Raw genomic sequence first — 12053 nt, 5'->3', positions numbered from 1 at the left:
ATCCAGCCTCTACAGCACCCAACTCGCTGCAAATGCTCATGGTCAGTCTCATCCCTGGCACCTATATTCCATCCCTTGTTTGCTTGTTTATGATTTTTATAAGTATAATCCACACAGACAAATGCACAAATCTTAAGTGTACCATTCGATGAGTTTTGACAAATGCACACACCAGGATAACCCACATCCTTATCAAGATATAGAATATTTCACTCACTCCAGAAAGTTCCCTCACGCCTCTTTGTAGTCAGCACGCACCTGTGCACGCATGCACACACACACACACACACACCACCCTCAGAGCCCCACTGGTCTGACTGTTCTCACCATGGCCTATTCTAGTACTTCATGTAACAGAAACTTATAGCCTTGTACTCTTTTGGCCAAGACTTCTTTCACTTTCATAGAGATTCATCTATGCACTTGTTCATTCCTTTTTATTGCTAAGTAGAACTCCAGTACAAGACTATACTAAAGTTTATCCCTTCACCAGTTGATAGACATTTGGGTTGTTTCCAGTTGTAGGTAATAAAGCTGGTATAAGCCTTCTTTTACAAGTGCTTTTGTGGAAACATGCTTCCATTTCATTTCTCTTGGGAAAATGCCTAGGCGTGGGATGGCTGGTTCATAGGGTATGTGTATGCTTAGTTAAATATGAAACTACCAGACTGTTTTCCAAAGTGGTTGTGCCATTTTACGTTCCCACCAAGAGTGTATGAATATTCCAATTGCTCCACATCTTTCCCCACATGTGGCAGTCAATCTTTTTCAATTTTAGATATCCCAGTGGATGTATAATGATATCCCATGATTTTGGTATGTATTTCCCTAATGACTAATGATGTTTAGCACTTTTTCATGTGCTTATCAGCCATTTGTATTATCTCTCTTTGGGAAGTATCTGTTCAAATCACTTGCCCATTTTAGTTGGATTTTCTCATTATTGAGTTATAAGAGTTCTTTATATATTGTGGCTATAAGTCCTTTGTCTTAGCGTTGTGAATATTTTCTCCCAGTCTGTGACTCACCTATTCACTTTCTGAATGATGTCACTTGGTGAGAAATTGTTACAAATTTTGATGATATTTTTATCATATTTTTCTTTTATGATTTTTGTTTTTTGTGTCCTAAAAATGTAAGCGATTTTAAGTCCTGTTGATGCTCCGTCTTTAACTGGTCTTGAATCTGGCTCCTTTTCCCCCTTTCTTTCCCTTTTGCAAACAACCAACTCCAAGCCACCATCATCTTTTGTCAAGACCATTGCAAGAGCTCTTTGGAAGCCCAAATAGAACTCACAATTCCCAACTCTCCACCCTCATCCCTACCTGTCCTTCCCTTGGTCTCCCCCACCTCTTTAAAGATACTACCATACAATTAGTCACTCAAGGTAAAACACAGAAGTCACCCAGGACTTGTCTCTTTCCCTTACCTCCAACCCATCACTAGGCACTTTTGATTTTCCCTCTTACCTATCGCTCAAATGCATACACATTTTTCCACCTCCTCTTCCACCACCTTAGCTCAGGCCACCCTCACTATAGCAGCAGCTCTTAACTGGTCTCTCCAATTCCACCCTGCTCCCTCTATTCCATTCTCCACAGAAGTTAGAGTGACTTTTACAGCTACCTCTTGCTGCATAACAAAGCACCCCAAAACAAAACACTTCGTGATGGAAAACAATGAGTATTTTGTTGTGCCCCTAGATTCCAGGGGTCATGATTTGGGAAAAAGCAGAGCAGGGAAGGCTCTTCTATGCTCCTTCATATCTAGGGCCTCAGCTGAGAGGAGACTTGAACATATGTGGACTGGAATCATCTGAAGGCTACTTTACTTGTATATCTGGGCCCTGGCCTGGGATGACTTAAAGGCTGGGTTTAGCTGGGACTGTCAACCAGAGTGCCTTTATGTGGCCTCTTCATGTGGCTTGGGCTTCCTCACAACTTGGTAGCCACCGGGAAGTCATATTTCTTACATGTCAATTCAGTTTCCAAGAATGAATGTTCAAATTAACCTAGCGGAAGCAGAATGGCCTTGTATGTCTAGCCTTGAAGTCACATAGCATCAGTTCCCTTGTAATTTACTTGTCAAAGTAGTCACTACACCCAGATTCAGCAGGAGAGGATTATAGACTCCGCCTCTCAATGTGAGCTGTGTCAAAGAATTTGCAGCTATATTTTAAAACAACCACGGTGCCCATTCTGAACCACAAAGTAGATGATAACATTGCCTAATGAAGTCTTCCAATTGCCTTAGCAATGATTCTCCAGTGGGGATACCTCCCTCTAGAGGGTGGCTCAGGATCACCTGATGAGCAGTCCAGTCCTCCAGGAGTTTGTGTTCTCCAGAAGTCATGCACTCATCCAGCCAGTTTACGCCTTTTCATGAGCACCTTTCCACCAGGTGCATACAGGGTGAATACTAGCTCATATGGCACCTTTGTGCAAATTTGTACGGCACCCTTGTCCACTCTGCATGGACACAGCCCTGTTCCAGTCTGCATGGGCATGGTGAGTGAAGCATGGGCTGTATTTAGCCCTCGCCTCCTTGCTCTCTAAGCCAGCTGTCTTTGTGTGTGACAAAAGTTGCACAATCATACATAACAACCCTGAGAACATAGCTCTTTCTGAGTATTCCACAAGACACAACCCAACACCCATGAAAGGGTTCTCCCCATCCTTGTCGCACCCTTGACTCTTACTCTTTTCTTGCCCTTACACCCTATGTTAAGTCTATCAAGGAAGCACACCAGCTTTCTCCTCAGACATGTATCACGGTCTACTTGGTGTACAGTTATGGGTGCTTTTCTAGTCTTCTCTAGAAGAGTGCAAGCTCCTTAAGGCAGAGACAATACCTCATTCACATTCATGCAAAGAGAAGGCAGTTGTTTACATGCTGCAGTATGATGCACCAGAGAGTGCCTCTCTCCCATCATGGTGCTCAAATGCCTCAAATATCAACGTTAGAACTCCTTCGACTGGGTTCCTGAGTCTATTGCAAATGCCAGCATTCCTGGCACATCCAACTCATTCCCACTAAAGTGTTAGCGGCACATGACATCTGCTTCCTTCATGTGAATGCATTAGCCCACGTGGGAGGAGGAGAACACCACCCAAAGAGAAGGACGATGGAAAGAAAGGCCCACAGCACAATTTCAACCTGCTTTTGCCCTGCACATTACCAACACTCCATGGCAGCAGACCAGTGCCTGACTGGCTACACTAGAAAATGTTTCATACTCAGAATGCCCCTATACTACTCCTTCTCTCCACAGATGCTACTCACACCAGAGCACATAAAATAAAGTTCTTTAAGACCTTAAAAGAAGAATTTCTTGGGCTTCCGTTGTGGCTCAGGGGTTAAGAATCTGCCTGTCAATGCAGGGGACACGGGTCCAAGCCCTGGTCCGGGAAGATCCCACATGCTGCGGAGCAGCTAAGCCCGTACGCCACAACTACTGAGCCTGCGCTCTAGAGCCCACGAGCCACAACTACTGAGCCCTCGTTCCACAACTACTGAAGCCCATGTGCCTAGAGCCCGTGCTCTGAAACAAAAGAGGCCACCGCAATGAGAAGCCGGCGCACTGCAACGAAGAGTAGACCCCACTCGCCGCAACTAGAGAATAGCCTACACGCAGCAACAAAGACCCAACGCAGCCAAATATAAATAAATAAATAAATAAAAGAAGAATCTCTTTATAAAGGTTAAACATCAGGAAGAGGGAACAACCTAACCAAGGTGATGGAAACCGGTAAAACCTTTCTGAAAAGCAATTTGGCTCTCTGCATCATAAGCCTTTGACCCAGCAATGCCCTATCTAGAAATCGATCCTATGGGGGGAAACAAAATCCAGAAAAATAATTATGTGTAATGATACCCATTTATAATGGTGAGCAAAATGGACAGCCAATGTGTCCAATAATAGGGAGTTGGGTAACTAATATAAGGGAATACTATGCAGTCAGTGAAAGTGGTATTTTCAAGGAATATTTAATGACCTGATGAAATACTCATGATATAATTAAAGTGGATAAAGCCAAACACAAAACTACAAATGCAGTATGCATATATTTCTCTTGGTGTTTATTATTGTATACACAGTGCCTAGAATAGTGGCTGCCATGTAATAGTGCCTGGCTCAATAAATAATCACTACATGAATAAACATCATATGTATAATATATTATGTAGCATATATAATACAGTCATTGAATGACTGATATGTTTGAATGCTCACAACGTAACAAGCTGTATGTGAAAGCTTTACATGGTGTACATACCCTATTTAATTCTTACCACAATCCTTGTGAGACAGTTACTGGCACCGTGCCGATTTTTACAGATGAGGAAGTTGAAAGTCTGGAAGGGTAAGTAATTGTATTCAAGGACACACAGTTACTAAATGGCAGAGCTAGAATTCAAACCCAGGCAGTCTGATTCCGTAGCCTAAGCTCTTTAACAATGTAGTAATACTTCATGCATACTTTAGCACACATGGGGAAAAAAAGACTAGGAGAAAAAACACCAGTATGTTACCAGTACCTCATCTCTGGCTGATAGGACAAAAAGGGATTGGTACTTTCTTCTCTTGCTTTGCTTTATGTTCCAAATTCCCTACAATAATTATTCATTGCTTTTGTACTCAGGTGTTTTTAAATCAAGAATTCCGTTTTTAACCAACCAAGGACTCTGGAGTTCTTAGCGATCAAGTCCAGCCCTTGGTCCGGACCTCAAACTTGCCACCTGGGGCAGATTCACGCCCCTGTAGTCCTAACCTAGCAGTGTCCTCTGACCCCCTTGGCCAAACCCACCTGACTCCCAGCTGTAAGTGTAAACAATGCTGCCTGACTGAGGCTGGAGTTGGCTGTATCCCTCTTCAGCTACCCTGCCTAGTCTCAGGCTTTCTAGCTTACCTTGGTCTAACCCCTTGCTCTGCCTTTGCCCCTACACCCTCTGCCTCCCAGCAAACCATCCCCCCACCATGCCTCACCCCTATCTTTCACTCACAGAGCCTATAGGCTCAGCATGGCATCACTGCAACACCCACTGCGACAGCTGGGGGCGGGTGGGGGGAGTCTCTGTGCAGAGTCCTTGCAGCATGCAGGATTCAGGGACAAACCACAACAGCACCCTATCCTCTGTGACATCTTCACTTCCCTCTTCAGTTACAGACCCCAAGCTGATCACACCACTTTAATAAGGCCCTGATCAATGCTAAGGAGTTATTTTATGATTCCTGCAGGTTGTATGCCTGTTATTATTACACATCACAGCATCACATTAGCTTTCAAAAAACAAACCAGCGTTGATTTGCTGACTCACTCTATGGTCTCCTATGACGCCCAGATCTTTCCATTATGTTTGCATCTCCAGGCAAGGAGAGAATTGATTTCCTCTCCAGCCCTCCGTAAGAGGTTCCTGTTCACTCGCTGCTCCCAATCCCCCCCCACCCTCCTATCCTCTGTAATGAAATTGGAGAAATGTGGAAAGCAACAAAACCCTGAGGTCTAGTTGTTACATCCTTGAAAAACAACAACCGAAATAACAAAAGCATCACAAGAAGTAAACTAAAGGCTTTTGCCTACTTTCCACCAGACCTATCCAATTTTTGATTTAAAAACTTTACAGCCAAAATTACAGTTTATTTTATAAGCTGTAAGTCAATACAGTGGGGTAGTTAAGAGCTGAAGTTATGGAGCCAGAGAGATCTGTACTTAAAAGTCAGTTCCCAAATCTCCTAGCTGTGTTATCTTGAACAAATCACTTTGCCTCTTGAGACCTCAGTTTTACCACCTGCAAAATGGGAGTAATTATAGTACAGTCAGTTCTGCAGCAATGTGGTGTATCACCATTTTACACATGTTAGATGGTTAAGAAATACATAAATACTGCAATAAAGGTGGCACTTTAAAAAGACCTGATATTTACCTGTGGAAGCAGCTGTTCGGAGAGCTGCAGCTTGTGAGTTCTTGTGCCATGGTGGAGGGTGATCTGGAAGCAAACAGAAATTTATAAAGCAGATGTGGGCAGGCGTGGCTCATATCACGCACAGTGAACTAAGAGAGCTGGTGGACGTTTGAATTGCGTGTGTGTGTGTGTGCACGAGTGCATGCACATGCCTGCATGCACACGCTTTGCGTACCGCCATGTGGCTCAGTTCAGCTGCGTGCAGTTTCCCGTGTTCACCAAGAATTTCTCGTGGAAGAGATCACGCAGAAGCAAGCACGAAGTTCATGTTATGCTCAAATTGCTCCCTAATCCATCAACCGCATTAGAACAAATTCACATTTTTCAAAACTAGAGTTTATAGCAGAACTGACTGTACCAAACTCTCGGCTTGGGAAGATTACATGAAATAATGCCTTTAGCAAAAAGCCTGGCACCTGGTAAGCTCCCAGTAAATGATAGCTGCAGTTTTCAAAAGCAGCACTAGCAGCTCAAACCAATGGAGCCCTACAGTGCCTGCAGGTAGAACCTGGAACCACTGGATGTGGGTTTTCCTTCACACATCTGATGAGAGGCGACAAAAGTCTAGTAAAGCTCATCTCTGTTCAGATTCACTTTTCCCCACACCCTACCTGCTAACCAAGTGCCGGTAACATTTGCGATTAATTCTAGTACATCTTTTATGGCCCTGGAGTGCCAAGCGGTGGCTAAGCAGTGCAGGATTTACAAGAGGAGCCATGGGCCCAGCCCTTTGGTCTAAAAGAGTTTCCTCTGATGATCGGTGGGAAGGGTGAGGCATATGGGGAGCCAGGGTGGTCTGGCTGAAGGGTCTCCAATAAGCAGCAGAGAGACATTGTTGGTTCTGGAGCAGGGCAGTGACAGGATCAGAGCCATTGTTTATAGCAGATGTCAGCAAACTTTGTCTATAAGGGGCCAGATCGTAAGTTTTTAGGCTTTGCAGGCCATATGATCTCTGTCACAACTAATCAAATCTGCTATTATAGCATGAAAGAAGCCACAGACAATACATACATGAATAAACATGGTTGGGTTCCAGTAAAACTTTATTTACAAATCAGACAGTGAGCAAGATTTGGTGTTTAGGCCATAGTTTGCCAATCTCTGCTATAGAGAAGTCCTATCTAATAGCATTTGGGCCACGAATGCAAGTCACAGAGACAATTGAAAAATTTTCTGGCAGCCACATTTTAAAAAGCCAAAAGAAAGAGGTGTAATTAATTTTAATAGTGTATTTTATTTAACCCAATATATCAAAATTACTGTCATTTCAACATGTAATTAACAAAACAATTATTAATGAGATATTTTACATTCTTTTTATCATACCAGGTCTTTGAAATCAGTTATGGGTCGAACTGAATTTCTCAAAAAGATGTTAAAGTCCTAACCCCCAGTACCTGTGACTATGACCTCATCTGAAAGAGGGTCTTTGCAGATGATCACGTTAAGATGAGGTCACTAGGGTGGGCTCTAATCCAACAGGACTGTTATCCTCATTAAAGGGGGAAACTTGGACACAGAGACAGACACACACAAAGAGAAAAGGCCAAGTAAAGACAAAGGCAGAGGTTGGGGTGACATAGCAGAAGCCAAGGAACACCCAACATTGACAGCAAACCACCGGAAGCTAGGGGAGAGGCAGGGAACAGATTCTCCCTTAGAGCCCTCAGAAATAACCAACCCTGATGACACCTTGATCTCAGATTTCTAGCCTCCAGACTAGGAGGAAATAGATTTCTGTTGTTTAAGCCACCCAATTTGTGGTACTTTGTTACGGCAGCCCTAGGAAACGAATTCAAAATCTAAGTCTTTGTATTTTACATTTACAGCACAACTCAATTCACACTAACCACATTCCAAGTGCTTGACAGCCATCCACGGCTACTGGCTACCATACTGGAGAGCGCAGCTTGAAAGAGAGCAATTTGGCCACCCCCAAAAATCGGTTGACTAGCTTAGGGAAAGAAAGGAGTCAGGGAAACAGGGAGCTTGAGGATTAAGTATAAACAAAGAACTTTTTAAAAACCTTGACCTTCCTTGAAAACATATTAAATGGGATAATGCTAGGTGTTTACTTTCTCTTAATAGTTTGGGGGCCCTCAGGAACTGACCACGGCACAGCCAAGGAGTGCTCCATTTTCTTTAGCTTTGCCCAAAGTCATTTCATTCCAGAGTTCTGTTTTTGCTTCTATGGCGTGTGATCATTTTTATCTCCCAACTGATTTCCTTTGAACTCAATATGTGATATTTTCCCTTGAAGTAATTTGGCAGTTTCATCATTTTATTGATCTTACTTTCCCATTAACTGTATTCGTGCATGCAATATATCATCTGAAGTGACTGGAAGATGGTAACAAAAAGTCAAGTTCCATTTCTGATATTTGACTTCTGACAGCTTTCAAGCTCCTTTCCCCTTTTTGCCTTTTGCCCCCCATCTAGCAAGCCAATAAGAAAGGCTGGACACTCTCTCCCCCGGTGCTGGTGAGAAAGTTCAAACCCAAAACACCCCAACCCACGTGCAGGAATCTTCACCACGGCCCCATCTTCTACCCACACTAAAAGCCAGAGCCACTCACCCCCTCCTTCGCTCAAGACAAGTGGATGGGCTTGAATGCCTGCCCTACTCTCCCCAGAAAGCCTCGTGATATGAATAATAAACCTTTTCACACCCTCTTGATGCATGTGTGACATCATCACCTCAATATCCGAACCAATTTGGGGTGGGGGGTAGGGGGTATGATACTGCCCTTCCATGGAGGAACTCCAAGACAGTTGGTGCTGAGAGCAGTGTCGTCTAAAAGATGGCCGACACCTCCTGGAGCTCTTTCTTCTGTTGTTTTCAGTGAACTACCTGGCTCCACAGCCTGCTGGCAAATATACTCTGAGCTGCTATCTACTGCCTGCTGCCTAGCGTGCTCTTTGAACTGTGCTGCTGCCTGCTGGTGAGCTTGAATTGGAGCTGCTGCCGCATTTAATAAGCCCTAGCAAGCCTCGGTCACTGATTGATTTAACCTACCCAAGCCAGAAGTTTTGCATTTAGGGCCAAGGCTATGGGATTGGGACCCTCCTTAAAGTGGCCCTGAGTTGGGTATCTCAGCGTGGACCTACCTGTCTCAGATTGAGTCACGTGTCTCAATTCCTGCATAAGCTATGACTGATGCTCTACTCAGGGGAATGACTCTCACCCTGTGATTGTTCGGTGTATTTTTCAACTAGGCACTGGTCCTATTCTATACAGTGTCTGGGGAAAAGACTGATAACGTGCAATATAATGGTCATGGGTGGTCACTGGTGTAAAGCAGAACAGTTGTCACATGGAATGCTGAGGTCACATTCCTAAAATCAGATGGCATATTAGGACCCTAAATGCCTCTGGTGCAACAAGTATCTTGATCACCAATAGGGGAAAACACCCTTGGTCCCCCTGTGGCATAGACCTTTATGAAAAGAATCCTTAATGCTTTGTTCCCAATCCTCTTAAAGAACCAGAGGACACCATTGCCTTATTAGACGATTGTAAAAGGGATCAATGAAGACTCTGGGTCCTACTGAGTGCCACATCTAATCAACACACCAAGAGGTTAATTCAGACTCAACTTAAGCCCAGTGTCTAGACCCAGTAAAACAATAATTGCCATAAGAAAGGTCCCTAACCCTGATAATACTGACTTGGGACTCTCTGGAGGAAGAAACTTATAAACATGACCAGGGTAGAGAGGAGTCCTCCAATACAAGGTATATCCAGTAACAACCAAAACAAACAAACAAAAAGAAACAAACAAAAAATTGATGTGGGGCGGGGGGAGGAGAGAAACTGAAACAGAGGCCTGCAGTTTGACCCAATCGTATATCCAGATCGTACAAAAATGATTTATGCAACAGAAAGGTAAAAGTTTGCTGATTGGCTTCGCACTTCTAAAACAGGTTCTAAATTAACTTTAACATCTGCTGAAATGCACCAACTGGCAAACTTTCATGGCCTTAATTGATACTGGGGCCCAAATTACAGTGGTACCTGTAAGTCTCACTAAATTTAAACAAGGTATCCCCCATACTCTTAGGGAATTACCAAACATCAAGTATAGGGCGAAATGGTGGGCCTCACCTTAACCATCAGAACCGCTGCCTTGACTAAATTCCCCACGGTCACAGGGCCCATTGCCCTAACATATCCCACAGTGGGCACGGATGCTCCAATCCAGTGAGTAATAAATTGAAATAAAATTAAATATTTGGTATTTACAACTGGTGTGACAGAAACAGAACCACATGGACCCCCTCCCTGATTAAAATCAGCCAAGGGAAGAGATACATGGGGCCAAGTCCAGGAAAGTTCCAAATGTGGAGCTTCCAGTTGTCTTCTCTCCACAGAGTCATGGACAGCATTCCTTTCCTGGCACCAGTATGTGACAATACACATGGAGTATATCCCATCAGGGAAGTTCACCTGAGTCTTGAGTCCAGAGTCTTTATTGGGGCTTGACTGCATAAACCTGGCTGGCCATCCATGTGGCTGACCTCAATCTCCAGCCCCTCCAGAAGTCAAGTGACACCCCATGACCCAAAGCTCCCACACTAAATCAGACTGTTAGTGTGGCCCAAGGTCCTGAGACAAACAAAGATATTCCTGTCAGGCATGGCATTTCAAGGGCTTAGATATTAACTCCAAGAAGCTGAGGGCAAAGGTTGGACCTGTCTTTGGGCAAGATTAAATTCTTTACTACACAGTAATATTATTGAAATTACTGGATCCAATCCACCAATCAACAACTGGAAACTGTTTTGCTATTAAATATTTGGTGAATGTGTTCTATTCAGTGGCTATTTCCATAGTCTCTCAGCTGAAGTTTGCCCTCATCTTCAAAGAGACATAATACACCTGACCCAGCTACACATGGAGTATCTCAACAACCCTGCCATTGCACACAATCTTTGCAGGGAAGATCTCAACAGCATCCAACTTTCCTTAGGAGCACAGGTATAATATCCCACTGATGACATCTTCCTCTGAAGAGATTCACCTGACACACTCATTCAGGACAAAAAAATATTCACAAAGGAGCTCACAAAATGGGATGAGCCACTGCCCCACACCGAGTACTAAGCAGGCCCCACCATTTGGTTAAACTTCTGGGAGTCATTTGGCCAGCCAAGGGCCACTCCACCCTGATACTGTCAAGAAACAACTACTGACCCTTTCAGCACCCACATCATTCAAACAAGCTGAACAACTTTTAGACACTTTTGGGTTCCCAAGGCGACGTATTCTTTGCTTACAAATTTTACTTAAGCCCACTATGCTGTTACTTACAAATCAGCCCACCTTGAATGAGGTTGCCACCAACAAAAGGCTCTAGAATGTGTCCAAACTGCAAGACAACAGGCAATCCCATTAGTGTCTTCCAGAGAGTCCTTCACCGTAGAGGCTTCAACAACCTCCTCTCATGCCTTCTGCAGTCTCTTGACCACCTAGGATGGCTACCAGTTGTCTACGTAAAAAAACTTTTTTTTTCTGGTGCAAAAACTGTTCTCCTCCGCCCCACGCTACATGCATTAGAGCAACAACTGCTGGCTATTTGAGCATACAGGGCCCTTCTGAAGATGGAGACTCTCCCAGGAGACTCTCTGCATCCAGTTGCCCGGGATGCTTTTGATCATGGCAGCGGCACCCCTCCTTATTGAAATGAAAATGATATTTACATGATGGGGCCAAACCTGGGCCCTCTGGCATATCCCACCTATAGGAATGGATGGCCGCCTCTGTCCTCAGGCCCCTGACAGATCCAACGGTGCTGAAGGAGACTACCCATGTCCCAGACTCAACAATCACCTGGGGAGCCCCTTGGGATCAACTTCAGATCCTAAAAGGGAGTTTGTACACTTTACAGATAGCAGCGCTGCTGTTCATCATCTAAACTAGATGTCCCTAATCAGGGACAGGACCCAGGTGTCATCAAAATTGACCCAACTGCAGGCCATCATCTTAGCACTAGAGGATACCCTGGCCAACAGTCGGTCCCATCTGCATTTTTTTTTACAGACTCTTGGGCCACTGCCAATGGTCTGGCCGCCTGGTCTGACCAATGGCT

This window comes from Mesoplodon mirus (assembly GCF_964341445.2).
Source record: "Mesoplodon mirus genome assembly, chromosome: X".
Lineage (NCBI taxonomy): Eukaryota > Metazoa > Chordata > Mammalia > Artiodactyla > Ziphiidae > Mesoplodon > Mesoplodon mirus.
Note: the sequence above shows the minus strand (reverse complement) of the source record.